The sequence below is a fragment of the Gnatocerus cornutus genome, chromosome 7 (genome assembly GCF_029298725.1).
Source record: "Gnatocerus cornutus isolate USDA-ARS CGAHR chromosome 7, icGnaCorn1.1, whole genome shotgun sequence".
Lineage (NCBI taxonomy): Eukaryota > Metazoa > Arthropoda > Insecta > Coleoptera > Tenebrionidae > Gnatocerus > Gnatocerus cornutus.
In genome coordinates this window covers 19,327,298-19,344,177 of record NC_142239.1, presented here as the reverse complement: position 1 = coordinate 19,344,177, position 16,880 = coordinate 19,327,298, and the positions used below count along the sequence as shown (strand labels likewise).

The 16,880-nt window shown below is 33.8% G+C and overlaps 2 protein-coding genes across 4 annotated transcripts in view; one reads left to right on the top strand and one right to left on the bottom strand.

Moving 5' to 3' along the window:
* The window catches only part of LOC148172165 (neuropeptide CCHamide-2 receptor-like), a 47,871-nt gene that overhangs the window by 21,478 nt on the left and 9,513 nt on the right, over positions 1–16,880 (bottom strand). Inside the window, exon 1 of one of the 2 annotated variants that reach the window (XM_088041424.1) lies at positions 327–471. The exons of the other annotated variant lie outside the window; for it this stretch is intronic. The gene's annotated coding sequence lies outside the window, so the exon portion shown is untranslated. Of the gene's footprint in view, positions 1–326; positions 472–16,880 lie in introns of those variants that run through there. 2 annotated transcript variants of the gene reach the window in all.
* Positions 5,336–16,880, top strand: part of CCHa1-R (CCHamide-1 receptor) — a 36,539-nt gene continuing 24,994 nt past the window's right edge. The window contains exon 1 of one of the 2 annotated variants that reach the window (XM_088041426.1): positions 5,336–5,421. The gene's annotated coding sequence lies outside the window, so the exon portion shown is untranslated. Of the gene's footprint in view, positions 5,422–14,977; positions 15,083–16,880 lie in introns of those variants that run through there. The other variant, XM_088041425.1, reaches the window with a different exon arrangement.

The window sequence follows — 16,880 nt, the reverse complement described above, 5'->3', positions numbered from 1 at the left end:
ATAACCCTTTTTGCCAACATTGCAGCCCGTAAAACACTTTACAAATTGCGTCGGTATTTAACTAAACCCAAAAGAGTTTTTCTAGTGAAAGGCGTCGCTTTGTATAATTTTCCTCTTTGTTCTGAGTAATACTAATAGTTCTAGCTTTCGTCTGAACAGTCATTCCATTAAAATGTACCTAATCATTTAAATTAACTCTGGCTTTAATTATACAACCCAATCGCGAATAATAATCGAGTTATTCACCGACATGCTTCGCATTTATACTTCCATTAACCAATTATACAACACACCTATCAAACTTTACTAACTCTCGACAAACTTACCGAAAATCACGAACCTTCTTTTCTGATTTTTTCTTGTCAGTTGTTATAAACACGTCCGAAACACATAATTTTCAACATGAATTTTCGTGCTTGCGTCTATATTTATTTCTTTTCACCTATTTCATATTACTTGCGATGTAAACATACTAAATTCTAAAAATATTCATTGACATCGACAGTGTTGGAGATCTGGACTGGTAAGTTCGGAAGACGCGCGGAAACTGACGCGCTTGTTGCAGGATTTCGAGGATTCCATGGCAGGAATATGCGCTAGAAGGTCCAGTGGTGGCTTAATTGCTGCTCAAGAGGTTGAGGTTGGCAAATTAGGACTTTTTCGGGAATTTTGCCCTTTTATGCCCGAATTACATTAATTTGGGGTTCGTGCTGTGGTTTGGTCGATGGCAAATGCATTTTTAATGACTTACCAGGGAATGATGGATGTTGGCGTGCAAGCTACGTTTTATATACTTGTCCGACCTTGCAACAAATCACCATAAATTAAATTTTAAGAAAATCCTAAGTCATTTTCCTTTAACCCTTTAACTGTTATAAACGTATATACAGGTGTCCCAGAACTCATGACTCAAAGAAAAAAAGCAACGATTCTGAACCAAAATTTCGAAACAAAAATTTTTTAGCTAAAAAATAACCGAGATAAGATGAAAAAACGGTAGCCAATCCCGAAACAGAACAAAATTTGAAAATCGGTAACTATAGACACACACTATCATTCATTGGTCAGATGAACATTACATACTCGTTGCCTAAGAAACTGGGATGGCCTTTTTCTCCACCTCTTTTAGAATTGGTTGTTAATTTTTAATTCTTTTTTGAACACTATTAAACTTAAACAATTTTTGTTTTGAAATTTACCATATGTATTGCTGTCGGCATCACCCCTTGTTCTCTGGGTCATGAGTTCTGGGACACCTGTATACGTTTTGACATTTTTTTCATAAACTACAAAAGATAAAAATTTGAAATTTTGGGAACAAAAATAAGCGAATAAAACAAATCGAATGACAATATTCACATATTCGTCAACTTGCTTATTTAAACTGAATCACCCTATATATTAATGCATTTTCAGATTTTACATCCAAATTAAAGGTGACTTTAAGAATAATTGCTATACTTAAAATGAACCATTTCAGAGATATCATAATTTTAAAAAAAAATTGCACAACAAAAGTGAAATTTTCTTTCCGAAATAAGTCCCTATAATCTACTTCAAAATCGCCACGTTAATTAAAATAAGCACAATACAAACGTACAATAAAATTTGACGTTTTATACCACAAATTTGGTGGTATAATAGAAATAAAAAATGTTTGTAAAAATATTTTTTTTTGTAATGCAAATTTAATTTATTTTAATAATTATTAATTTATTAATTTTTAGAAAATTTTCCAATGCGGACGAACCAAGATTATCCTATTTTTTTTTATAAAAATTTGTAATTCTGGTAATTTTCGCGCTACAGTAATAAAATTTGCGGAATTTATTATTTTTAAGATGACTATTAACTTCACTAAATTAGAACGTTCTAAAGCAAGAGAAGCAACTTTTAGAAATTTTTAATTTGGAGATTAACTAAAAATTTGCAATTTCCATAAATAAAAATTTGTACTTGTAGCAATTTTAGCGCTAGGTCAATCAAATTTAAGGAGTTCACTAGTTTCAACATGTTTATTTACTTAGTCAAATTAGAATATTGCCCATCAAAACAGTTAATTTATAGGAAAATTTATAATGCAGATAAACCAAAAATTTCCTATTTTTTTTATAAAAATTTGTAATTCTGGTAATTTTTGTGATATGGCAATCAAATTTTGGGATTTATTTATTTTTAAAATAGTTACTAACTTCACTAAATTAGAAAATTGTAGAGCAAAAAAAGCAGTTTTTAGAAATTTTTAATTAGGACATGAACTAAAAATTTCTAATTTTAACGCTATGCTAATCAAATTTGGGGAGTTTACTAGTTTAAGCATGTTTATTAACTCCGTCAATTTTTTTTTATAAAACAAAATAATTTTTTTTTTTTTGAAAAATTGAGATATTTCAGAAATGATACAATTTAGATATAGCATGGTATATAGAAAGTGATTTTCAATTTGCATATAGAAATCAAAAATGCAACAAAATATAGGGTGTTCTATTTAAAATAAGAAAGTTGACTGCCACTTCCGGCCTAACCGGAAATCTGAGAAATCTGAGAAAAATGGCAAAACCTATGTTTACAACAGTTAAAGGGTTAATTAAAACTCTTTAATCAGCATCAACAGGTAACTGATTCGATACCGGTCACCCAATCAATGTTACCTTATAACAGACTTAATTAAAACAGAGCACGGCGCGGCGTTCTAAGGTATCAAACTTTAAGGGTTAACTCATTATGAGTTTTAACGACAAAGAAGTTTTGCAGAGAACGTATTTGATCACGCGTTAAAACATAAGTGTGGTCTAGGGCTTCGTTCCATGAGTGTAAATATTTGATTTTGAAATCGCAATCCCATAAAACAGTTCGATGATTTGTGTCGAGTTTGGAAAGAGTTATGGATTTCTCCTGCTTCAGATTCCAATTATGGCAACATAGTTCTTGTGCTCTTGCAGGCAGATTTTGTTTGTTTTGGTAATATCCAGTGCGTAAAAAGAAAGGGTGATTGATGATGGTTCATAAATTTAAACAAGCACACGTTAATCGTGTAAACACACCCTCTCGGCTTTTGAGTGTTAATACCCTGAGAAATTAAACAATTTGCAAGCAAATCACAAAGTGTTAATAATGCAATGTAATTTCAGAGGGACTAAAAATCAATTGGATCACGAATCTGCTTAAGCCATTTATGGAAATGACTCGTACATAAATTGCAATGTAAATCGAATTTGCAAAGTTTTGAGTGAATATAAAGCGATATTCTACTTTGCGTGAAAGGAAGATAAAGAGGGACTTGACCAAAGGGTAGATCGGAGTCTTCCAAGTCATTAAATTCATTGGATGTTATAAAGGATGTTAGCTGCGATTTTATGTATGAACAGCCTCGTTAAAATCCTTTTAAAAGGTGTGTTACAGGAAGATGTTGCGCACTTTTCTTAAGAGAAATACCTTTTAATCAGGTTTCTGTCGAGAGAGCCGTTACCTTTGATGGAGGAATGTTTACGGCGAATTACAACAAATTTAGAGAAACGAGAGTTGAAAGGGTCAGAGTGATTAATGAACCTTCAAAGTTCAGGAAAATGCTAATATTTTAAGTCGGCAAAACGAAAAAACATTTACATTTTCCAACTACGAATTAATTGCCCAGTTTATTCGATACAAGTAATTTTTTTCTCGTCCGCGACACTCTTCCACCGCGAAAAATCTCCACGATAAGGAAAGAAATATTATGGTCATTTATCTACGTAGAAAACTTTTCAGTCACTCCCTTCTTCATTATTTCGGGATTTTTAAAAGTCTGAACTAAAACAACCAGACAGAAACATTTACTTTGGATTGGAAGGTCAGAATCTCGCATTTACAGTAATTAGGCCGAGGACACGTTTCAGATAATGTGAGAATTTGATATTTAGGTTCGCTCCATGCAAGGCCGTTATCGCATCTGTAGATCGAATTTCAGTCTATTTTCTACTCCTTCGATTTTAATTTGTTCATTACGGATTTAACGCAGGTTTGTAATACTCTATTTATTAGACAACACGAGTAGTTTAAATTAATGGTTCATTAAAGTGTCCGAAAAAGATGTTTCAAAGACAAATATAGTAAAGTCCGTTTTTTTATTAAAAAAACACCAACACCGCACTCTCCCACCACTTTACAACCGGCAACGTCGTCGATGGTGACTTTTTGGTGTTAAAATCAAATAGGTTAGGTTGACAATTGACAATTTGATTACACAAAGCGGCCTTTCAGGCTTTTCACTATTAAATCCTTTGATTTGCAATCCAACAGGCTGTAAAAGAAACGTTTTTAACGGAAACACTGCGTAATTTTCAGAAATGTCAAACATTTGACAACTATTTTCTCACCAAAAATCTCCCTAGGCAACGTTGGCGGTTGTAATGCGGGGGAAGATTGCGGTGTTGGTTTTTAAAAAAAAAAAACGGACTTTATATCCGGCGAGAGATTGGGAGATTTTGACAGTTGACATATAGGTTGGCAGCAAATTATGCTACAAAAAACCTTAAAAAAACTAAATAAATTGAGGTTGACAGTAAGTGGGCGTATTTTGTTATTTAAATTTCGCGCGTATGGTACACTTTTTATCGCGTAGATTTAGTGACTTTTTTGTCATTCAATCTCTCACTGTTCTAAATTAGTTCTAAATCGGTATTTTTTGTGAGTTTGTTTGTATCAAGTTTGTGGGTTGGCAATAGATCTAGTGACATTTACAAGTGTCAACGGCATGTGTTGCGCAGTTTGTGGCGCAGTTTAGTACAATGTTAGACGCAGAAAAAGAATGCACACGTCCTGAGGTCACAGCCCAAGCCAATATGGTAATTAGTGATTTGCTGCCGTCAAAGTCGAAACAAAAATATGAATGTAATAGAAATTTTATGAATTGGAGAAGAAAGAAAAACATAACCTCGTTTTCGGATATAAAGCAAAAAATCGTCATCAATTACTTCTGATTTATTTTTATTGAGAAGCTCCCGACATTTTCCAAGGTAATTCATCCATATAAATGCCATTTATTCTGAATCTCTTACTTCAAGGTCATATTTCGCCAAAATTTTGGAGCTTTGCGATGAATTCGAGTGAACTTATGTGTTTAATTGAACAACGAACAGGTCCTTGAGTTGAAATACTCTTCCAGGTACAACCCAGTGCGTAAATACTCTCAAATTTGCCCAAAAGTCTCAAAATTTTGAAAAATTGTGACCTTGAAATGAGCTATTCAAAGAAAATTGCATGTAAACGCGACATACTATTATGATTTTGTGTTTGTAGGTTGGACAGACTGGTGCTGTTTCCAGTGCAAGGAAAACGAACTTTACATCAACATCTCTGACAGTAAAAATTGCACTGAAAGATCTTTTATTGTTTTTGGACTTTGTGTGTAAATCGTAGAAAAACTATAGTACGCAACTCATGGTAAGGCGACTAACGTGTACGTGACAATTATCGCACGATTTTTTCGCTTGTTACTGTTTTGAAAAAAAAATTATAACGCGGCTGTAAAGTGCGTAATTGTGACGAACTGCTTTTTTCTATCCCAATAGAGTATCAATAACACAATTAAAGAACGGCCATTTGTCAAATATTGACAAGTGGAAATGAATGTCGACTACCAAATGGGATTCAGATCTTGGAGGAATTCTAAGAAGCCTCAAGTTTTTCAATTCTGACTAACCGAGTTTATTTTTGGTCATTAATCATTACCACATTACATAATTAAAGTTGATAAATCGGTCGCATTCGAGACGTGAGAGGAAATGGGAGAAAGAAACTGTTGCTTTAAAGCCTCATTTCCACGGTCCGTTCTAGAGAGAACAGAATTTGATTTACGATGGAATTTGAGTTATTGCACCATATTTTGCGGTCAGAAAATTTGCAAATCCTATTGCACCCTTGGTTTACAATCCTCTGTTCCGATTCGGGCGGACAAGCTGGTTGAAACGCTGAACCAACACACGGACTGCTACGTTTGGTGACAACTAAACAGTTTTAATTACTCCAATTCTTTTAATTTGAACACTAATTTTTTATCATATGTTAATATAAGGTAAATAACATATAAATGTGGATTAATTTTAATAAAGATGGCGATAAATGCAGATATTTATTTCCTGCATTGTAATTTACAGAATTATTGCATGAAAAAAGGTAGATAAATACAGGTAGGTTTCTTATCTATTTAAGTGGATTAACCCTTTTGAAGTAATTGACAGGCCTCTGTATTCTTATGGATAAGTTATAAGGTTAGTTAGGTTTATTACCTGGAGAGTTAAATTTTTTATATGATCCTGTAAATTAAATCTGCTAAATAGATTTTAGGAGAATTTACTTACACAACGTATCTGCGAAATAAGAAACTTGAAAGATCAATGAAGTTAAATAAATTCTGTACTGGTTCAACTCAACGAATCATCTTGTCTGTTCGACATCGGTTCGACGGACATTTCAACACAAAACCAAGACAGAACGGACAGAACCAACTTGTTCGTCCGACGTATTATAATTTTTAGGAGAAATAAATAGCTACTTAACAAATAAGCTACGTTCGATATTTGAGAATGACCTTAAATCTTATGATTTGAACTTTTTTTTGGCAATTTCATAAGTAATAATCTGAAAACTGCAGCTACTATTTGATGTTAAATAACTTTCATTTTTACCAATCAATTGTCAGCAATCATGAAGTGCAATTAAAAAAAATTAATTAGGTTCTCTGCGTTTCGTCTCGGTTCTCTGTCGAACTGTCCGGTGCGTTCTGTCTTGGTTCTGTGTTGAAATGTCCGCCGAACCGATGTCGAACAGACAAGATGGTTCGTTCGTTCAGTTGAACTAGTACAGAATGTTCTTAAATTTGTTTCATTTTATTTATACTTCAAGTTACTTATTACGTGGATATGTCAGCTATGGTAATTTTGACTAATATTCAGAAAATTTAATTCATAGAACAAAATTAAAAATTTAAATCTTCAGGTAATACCTCTGACCAAAATCCAAAAGATTCCGTTCATTGAACGCAGACCAAGCATACAAAAATCCCTGTTTTTCGAACGTACAAAATAATTTCATAAGTTAGGTTCATTCTATGCGGCCAATTTTATTACTGTGCGTTCTGTGTTTTGTTCTGTGTTGAAATGTCCGCCGAACTGATGTCGAACAGACAAGATAGTTCGTTCAATTAAAGCAGTAAACTTTGTATTGTAGGTAAATTCTCATATAAACCGTCGTAAGTCAGAAAGATTCAATTTATAGAACGAAATTAAAAATTCAAATCTTCAGGTAATAAGTCGGACCAAATCCACAAAAATACTACCTGTCGGTTTCTTCAAAAGGGTAAATCCACTCACAGAGATAAGAAACCTACATACCTGTATCCATTCACGCCTGTTTTCATACAATAATTTTGTATATTTCATTGCAATATTTAGCTTGATGTTAAAATAACTTCTCCACCAGTAAAATAATGTCAGGAATAATCAATTGAAAAACAGTAACATTTTTTTATTCCTATTTAACGAGATTAATTATACAAAAATTCTGAAATGCATTGTTTATTGAAAGTTTTCTCCAAAGGAGCGGCTAATTTCAATTATTCTGTGCGTTCTGTGTTGAACTGTCCGGTGCGTTCTGTCTTGGTTCTGCGTTGAAATGTCCGCCGAAGACAGACAAGATAGTTCGTTCATTTAAACCAGTAGTTCATGAATTAATTTTATTTTATTTATACTTCAAGTTACTTAGTACGTGGATATGTCTGGTATGATAACTGTCATTAAAATCCTGAAAATTCAATTCATAGAACGAAATTAAAAATTTAAATTTTCTGGTAATAACTCTGACCAAATCCACAAAAATATAGACCTGTCGGTTATTTCAAAAGGGTAAATCCACTCACAGTGATAAGAAACGTTTCTACCTGCATTCATTCGCCCCTGTTTTCATACAACGATCAATGCAGGAAATAAGTATGTTCATCTACATTTATCAGCATATTTATTAAAATTAATCCACATTTATATGTGTTATTTACCTTATTAACATGATGATAAAAAAATTGTGTTCAAATTAAAAGAATTGGAGTAATTAAAACTGTTTGGTTACGATCAAATATAGCAGTCCGTATGTTGGTTCGGCGTTTCAACCAGCTTGTCCGCCCGAATCGGAACAGAGGATTGTAAACCAAGGGTGCAATAGGATTTGCAAATTTTCTCACCGCAAAATGTGGTGCAATAACTCAAATTCCATCGTAAATCAAATTCTGTTCTCTCTAGAACGGACCGTGGAAATGAGGCTTAATTGTCGACGTGATTGATCTATTATTAGTTTAATCATTGACCGGTGCATCCACCAAAAATCGAACTAATTTAATCTCGTTGCATTGGATAAAAATTAAATTTTGAAATTCCATTCTAATCACAATTTCGAGTGGATATTGTTATATCCACAAATCGAGAGCGCGTGAATAAAATCGGCGCTTTTTTCTTGTTTCGCCGTGCTTTACTAAAAACGTATTCATGATTGCGATGTGACTTTCGAAATTCCAAACGGATGAATGTTTTGAGTGATTGAATTGAAATGAAAGAAAATTAAACAGCAGGACGAAATTTTCATTGGCTGACGTGGCAGGACAATCTCCAGAATCTCAGTACATTAGCTTAATAGCTTAAAGTTGCGCTAGATGGAGTATAATACTGAGTCGGATAACTTCAAGACTGTATTTATCTTGGTACTGTAAATAATGTACCTTGGTTTAGTTCACTAATCTGCTTCTAGAGCGACTTGAAAACAGCATTAATTTAATACTTTATAACAATAACTAAATCAAATTAATACACGCAGTATTAACGGAGCATTTTAAAGCGTTCTGAAGAGAAAGGTAAACAAATTGCCACATTATTAAATGTTTGCGTTGTCATGTTGGCACTGACTAACAAACAAATCGTTAGATTTAATAGAAAACACACACTTTAAGAAGACAGATGACTAAACAAATATTTCAAGCAACTATTTCATTTTCGGCCAGTTGAAACACTTTTTCAATTAGATTCTCTCTTGTCTTTTACCATGAGTTTAATTAAATTGACATTGGAGGAAAATATTGCTTTTGTAATACGAGCACCGATGACTTTCTTGATTAACTCTGATCATTGCGAACTTTCTTTGTTTCCACTCAACTTATGTAATTCTTGTGTAATTGTTTTATTTTATACATATCTGAATTGCATGGAATTTAAAATACGTACTTTAAACGCAAAATTTTTATGTAAGTTTGCGATGCTCTGTTTGTTGACCATTATGAAAATTCATGGTGAATGCGCGGATCCTGAATTCAGTTTTTAGGCTTAATATAAAATCGAGTGTTGCAGGAGAACCAGAAACAGATGTCTTTGCAAAAAATCTTTCAACAATATTCTCTCTCTGACCCTTTCGCAAGCAAACACGCCCCTATAAAAAAATTACCGGATATCCGTCCATCCAAGCTTCTCTATTCAAACATCGCAGCTTCCGCTCTTGAAAAATTTCACCATAATTCAACTTGATATTTGATCGTCACTTTCATTATTTACAAGTATTGAATTTTTTCCCACATTACATTGTCTGGAATGATCAGTGACCGTGCGAGATAAAACCATTTCGTTCGTTTAACCCGAATAAAAAATTGAAGAAGTCTTCCGGAATTGCTCTTTCCAGTTCCATTGCTCGTACAAGTGGATTACATATAATGTAATGGCCGTGTTGCTAATAAATCAGCCGTTCTCCAAAACGAGTGTTTAAATGAAAGTCAATGAATTTTCTCGCATGTCCTTAAAGAAACGATCCAATTTAAAGAGAATTTGAGTTTTTGTTGCGAGCATAATATGTTGACAGTTTAGAATTTAGGGAATCACATTTTTCGCTCTATGACCTTCAATAAAACTCCATTAAATAGCTCATCTCAAGGGAACATGGCTGTTGGTCGGCGATAAACTCGTGCTGAAGCGCAATTGTCTTTTAGCAGCGGTTTCATACAAATGATGGAATTTTCTGCACAACATTAAAATTTAACTTTGATGACGAATGACGCCTTCACAAGTCTGAAGTTTCAATGGGGTCATAAAAATCGGTGTGGGATCAATAATATTTCCCCGTTAAAAACAGAACTCGGCTAAAATTAGTCGGAATTAAATCTGTCTCTAATCCATTTACAGATGTTTCCTTCATTGATGGCAGTTTTCCCTTTTCACCCAAACAAGAAATCGAGTTTATCATTCAATGCGAAAAAGTAATGCGCTCTTTTAAACCCAGTCGGGGTTAATTCTGTTAATTTGCGCTACAAGACCAACGAAGCGAAATCAATGATCTCTTTGAATCGTTTAAAATAAAGAATTTTCATAGGAAAACTTTGAATTCCCAATTAGGGAATTGTCATTATTTTGTTGTTGTCCAGGAGAAAACAGACTTGTTTTTTACGAAGCAGCCCGAGAAGCGAAACTTGAGATGGAAATTAATTGCAGTCTTGAAATCGTTGGTAGTTTTTTTAATTAATTTATTTGCGCTAAAAGTAGTGTGAATAAACACGAATTCACTCCGTCATTCCGACCTGAATATTTTATCACTTTCCAGAGCTCGGTACATTTGGAAATCGCTGAGCAAAAAGCATGAATGGCAACTTGTATTGTAAATCACGAACGTCGTCAGAATAATACCCGCTAAGGATTTTTCTCTACCGGAAATGCACATTGTAGCTCCTTGCAATTATTTTCCATCCAGAAAACTGATCGTTTTTTCAATGCTTGAATATCTTTCTAATTGATTGTGTCACAACAAATCTAAGATTCCCGATGTTCCCTCGGGAGACATAAATTTCGCTGATCGCTGCTGATAACGTCACTACAGTATACTAATACGAAAAACTGTGGGAAGATTAAATAAAGCTGTCTACTGATCAATACAATAACGGAAAGATTGATCGTTCATTAATGGAAGTGGGTAAAGAGAATAAAAAATTGTGGGAGAGAATTGGAGCTTCGTTTTCACGTCTGTAGTAATGAAAGAGATTTCTGAAGTAAAATAAGAGAAAGGAATTGTTTTTTAGCTCCATCCCTTGTGTCTCGATGATTGATAAAAGACCAGAAAAATGATTTTTTGTAAAACCAGTTAACGAGGTTTGTCCATGAAATATTCGGAATAAATTAGTAGTTTTGGAACCTCTTTAATTACATGCAAATGCTAATCTGGGCAAATTTCAATTTTAAAAAATGGTGGATGCGCCGGGTGAAAAGTTCTCTAATTCCAACAGTTTTCATTTTTTACAGTTCATTAGCCGCTCCTCCAAAAACGCGTTTTCTACACTCAATACAGTTCTAATTTTAGGTTCCTAGCGCCACCTACTCCCAGAAACTGTGCCCCAACGAATGCAGATGTCGCTTTTTCTCCAATAAGCTTTCATCTGATAAATCCATTTCTAGCTCTATTAAAATGCGAATCAGAAGACTTGAGGGTTAACTTTGACGACAAAAACAAAGTTCTCGAATATTCTATTGAGTTGAGAGACTATGAAAAATGGGCCACTGTTTGCTCGAGAAACGACAAAGTAATATAAAAAGCAGGAAGAATTTCTACGTCGTGACTTTTAATTTAACTCGGATGCATGTGATGGAAGTTATTTTCAAAGGACATTAAAACAACGAACTGTAATTAACACATAAATTTAACTTTCTTAGTTCCGGGAAACACAGTTCAAGAAGTTTGAATTAACTTTTAACACAACAAGTCTATTTTTTAATTGTTTTAGGGTGATTACATAATAAGGCTGCTCGACAAAATTCAATCTTTTTGCTAACTTTTCTTTTACGCAATTAAATTCTCCCGTTTTCAGCACTGAGAAAGTTGCTGAAGTGAGAATTTTGATAATCAATGAAAGGCACATTTAGAATAGTCAATGATCTGCGAACATTAAATTCGATTTTTAAGGTAAAAATCAAAAACGGTTTTGAAAAAAGTTTTTTTATATTCGCTTTAATCCCGGAGATTTCGAGCAAAATCGTTTACGAACCTCCAAAATTTTGGCCCTCTGGCGACAACTCGAAATTTGAAACGCCTCTAACTCAGTTATTTGTTGACGGACCAGAAAAATGATGGTAGTTTAGGATTCAGCGCGAAATTCTGCGTTAAATGAGCCCACCCAGCTCATTCCTTAACAAATAACCGAGATATCGACCGAATTACATTTTCAAAGGGTGATTTTAGGGTCATTTTCAAGACGCTGTTTCGGAGCGAAAACTGCGTTTATTATTATTGAGTTATACAGGCTGTCTCAGAACTTGCGCCCCAGAGAGAAAGGGCTTATGGAGGCAAGCAACAATTCTGAACCAAAATTTTGAAACCATAATTTTTCAATTAAAAAAATAACCGAGATAAGAAAAAAAAACTATAGCCAATCCCGAAGCTGAACAGAATTTGAAAATTGGTAACTATGGACACATACTATCATCCAATGGTCAGTTAAACATTAGACTCTCGTTGCCTAGGAAATTGGGATGGCTATTTACTCCACTTTTGATCAGTTCTCGAATACTATTAAACTTAGTCAATTTTTGTTTTGAAATTTACCATCTGTATTGCTGTCGGCACCCTCCCTTGCTCTCTGGGGCGCGAGTTCTGGGACACCTGTATATCGATCAAAAGGAGAACGCGGGATTTATCGATTGGCCAAATCTCAGATCGATAGGGCAAATAGTTTACTAGTGGCGATCGAAAAACGAAAAATTGAAAATTTTTCATCGATTGAGCCGCAAAATTGTTTTGCCAAAAAAATTGACCATCGAATTTTCGACTTTTGAGAGCTTATTCTAAAGTAGAATGAGCCGAGAAAAACGATGGCGTAAGTCGGTTCTTAAAATCTCTTGTAGTTTCGGAGATATCGAGCTTTGAAAAATTTCCAACTCAAAATCCAATATCCGAAACTTTGATCGCTCATAACTCGGTTATTGCTGGACCGATCTTAACCAATCTCACTTTTTTGGATTCTACATGAAATTCTGCGTAAAACGAGCACCAATTGCTTCATAAATAATCAAGATAGCGGCAGTGTTTGAATGAGCGCTCTAGCGCAAGCATTTTAAAACGCGGAAATAAGAGTTTATTACAGTGTGAACCAAAGATAATAAAAATGGTTTCCGCATTTTTTTCGAATTCCTAGTTTTGTGCCAAAACAAACATTGACGTTCATGGATAAGAAAATACGTGAATATTTATTTGTTTCATTTTTATACTTGTGAAAAGCGACGTGCTTCCGGAAAGTGTCTTTGACCTAATTAAATAAACTCTGAATTTTTAGTTTAGACATCACATAAAAACTAGATTGACCTTCTAAAGACCGACAATCTGTTCCCCATTTCCATACATTCCCATTCTTATCTCGTCCTTGCATGCAAAATGGGTCAAAACTACGATAATAGAGTATTTGACGGCTCATCTCTGAACTCCAAGGTATCATCATGGAGAAACCGGCTTACATTGAGGAGATATTGCGTAATTTTCCCTGCATTTGAAATGAGGGTTTTAAAAGAAACACCCCGTCCATTGCCGACGAAATGTAAACAATTTACAAGAGCTGGGACAATATTTAAACTTGGGGTTACTTTGTTGTTGAGTTCAACAAAAGGGTGCTATTTGTATTATTCAGTTAATCAATTAGGGGTTGCTTGTATCCATATTTACCGATGTTGCGTTTAATTAACCTGAAAACGGTATCGTCGGTAAACTTGTTGCCAACGTAACAAATTAATTGAGTGGTTAAGACGTTCGGAAATTTGAAGAATTGTAAAGGAGTAAGATAAAGTGTCCGCTGGTCGCTGGATATTAAAATATACGGCTCTGTATGAACTCGCGATAAACCAGCACTAAAACACTTTTGGTGCATCTTGAATCTCTCCAAGTATCAATAAAAACTTCTTCCTGGTTAGACAGCGTTTGAATTTTTACCATAATGGAAACAAAGACGTAATAAAACTAGCAAAAGCTCTCACTATTGGTTCTTTCCGTTTAATTACTATAAACAAAACCATCAACATTAACATTATATTACTCAAGTAAAATTAATTGAAGTCGCACTTTATGTTGGCTTCATCAAAATAAATGCCGCTATAACATTTTCGGATTAATTGTGTTAGTATAGTTGAAAATGACAGAAATATTGTGATTGTTTCAAGTGTTCACAGAGCACTGACTCACATTAATTCAGATTCGGTGTTGGCGATTATTGTTTCCGACACTAAGAGGCTTGGATGTGTGCCAAGTAAATTGAGGTTTTGGATAGTGGATGGTGCGATTAAATCTTGAATAACTCTTTGTTAACATTACGATGGCGTTGTTACAATATGTAAAGTTCTTTATAAATGAAATGCCAAAAATTCAGAACTTGATATTTTTGTTAACAGCTGAAATCTCGTATTTCCACTCGGAAAGACATATTGCCAACAGCACGATGAAATCAGCGCATAATTTAGCACCAATAAAAGCCGTGTCAACAAATCATCTCTGAAAAAATTCAGAGGTATTTACCGGAACACGAATTTTAACGTTTCACCAACAAATTATAACTTTCAAGAGTTCCGTGTTTTCACAACAAATAAACTCACATTTCCGCAAAAATCTATTTTTGATCAGCGATACAGTTTTGACACCTGTGCTGTTTTTACATTATTATTATTCATTGTTTATTTAATCTGGATGTCAAAATGATTGTTCGATTTTTATCTCTGGATAATTCGAAATCATGACACCGTTCAAACATTTCCAATTACACGCTTTAAATTATACGTGTAAATGAATCAATTGTGTAAATATTTACCTCCAAACGTGGAGCGGAACACCCAATTCGTTTTTTTATTTTCGAACTTTGTGGGGTTTTTCAAGACTTGGTCGGAGAGGATCGGGAGCTTTCGGGCGCTCACTTTTATCTCCAATTCATAAGCTTTCGGTAAATTTCAGTGTAGTACGCGCGGCTTTCAGATTAAGCTCGGATATTATGACATTTATTTTTGGCATGTCCAAAGGGCAAGCTTGAAAACTTGGTTGGTTTTAAAGGTTTTAAAATGCGGTAAGTTCAGTGTTTGAAAAAAAGAAAATTCTATTAAAATTTTAGACTTGTGGCGCTTTTTACATTTATCGTTTCTAACAATAAATAAATCTTAAAAGGAGTTAACAAAAAATTCTAATTAGAGACTACGTATAATCCAAACTCTTTTTTGCTTCAAAGTTGCCTCGTTTTTATAAAAAAAACTTTCACGATAATTGCTTCGATGCAATGCGCTTTTGGAATAAATGGCAGTTCCAGCAATTTCAATCAGCTGAAATTAGCTTGGCGTTGTGCAGCACAATAAAAACTTCAATGATATTAAGAGTAGGTACATTTTTATTCAACTAATTAAATTGTATTGGATTATTTAATTTAGTGAAGAAAATTTGCATCGAAATCTAAATTCTTAGGATAAATAATTGCGCTTAATAAAACCACATTTCCATATAAAACATTTATCTAGAAAAATCCCTCTTAATGACGCACCGGCTTTGAGTTTTATTCAGATTCCCATTATGCAAATCCACTTGTCTGGCAAAGAAAAACGAAATTTTCATAATTCTTGATGTCTGACTGTGTTGCTATTTATCATAGTCTCTCTCTAATTTATTTTTCTTTGATTTTGGCCTTAAAATCGAGCTTTGTCGCCAAAGAACTTTACTTTGAACGAAGTTTCAACGAACCGCTTGTGAATATTTTATTATTTTAAATGTACTTTTCTTACTTTTCTGCTTTTCTTGATTTGTTGATTTTTTCGATATTAACAGTCCCTTGGCTACGTCTCATTAAACATTTATTTTTGCTCGAAAACTGACGATAAAATTAAACACGGCATGGCAACTGCACGAATTTTCAATTGCTACTAATTCAGTTATTTGTTGACGTATGGGAAATATTAGGGCAGTTTTGGATTCTGCGTGAAATTTTGCTTAAAATGAGCACTAAAAATTTACGTTTGCTCCACAAATAAGCGAGAAATGGACGGAATTAGATTTGGAAACCTGATTTTCGCAACTTTTGGAATGTGTAAAATATGATTCTTATCGGCTAAAGAGCGAGGAAAACAATGGTGAAAACCGCATCTTAATATCTGTCATGGTTCTGGAGATATTTAGGTTAAAAAATCTGTAAAAAAATATGAAAAACCATTAAGTCTTGAAATTTTTCGGAAAAATTTTGAATTTTGAGTTATGACCTTATTCTTATGTAAAAAAGCGAGAGAAAAACTATTTTGAAAACAGCATTTTGATATACCTGTTATAGTTTCGGAGATATCGAGCTTTAAAGAAAGCGGCAATTGCCGTCCAATTTTGGATTCTGCGTGAAATTCTGCGTTAAATGAGCACAAATATTTTAAATTTGAAAATAAAATTTTATGTCAAATTTGATATTAATCTTCAAAATATGAATTCCTTTATGTCAATTCACCAAAATCTGGAAATTTGGGCATCTGAAGAACAGCTTTCATTTAAAAAACTCATCAAAAATTTTTGTTATAACTTTGCAATTCCCACAAGCTCTGAAATCTCCTTAAAACTCAGTTGAAGTTGAGGTGTCAGGTTTTATCCAAATTATCTGAAATTGGTGAAACTCATGCCGATATTTTACACGTCCGAATTTCATTTAAATTACGTCGACTTCCATGCAAAAAGTTAGACTTACCACACTTTTTTAACAAGCACAAAACGCAACAACGGGATGCACTTTGCAAAGATTCGAAAGAGATTGTATAACAATGAACATATGGGAGGTATTAATCTGATTTTTTATTAAGCGATATCAATAAATCAGAATGGGGGATAATAAAATCGGCCGTTTA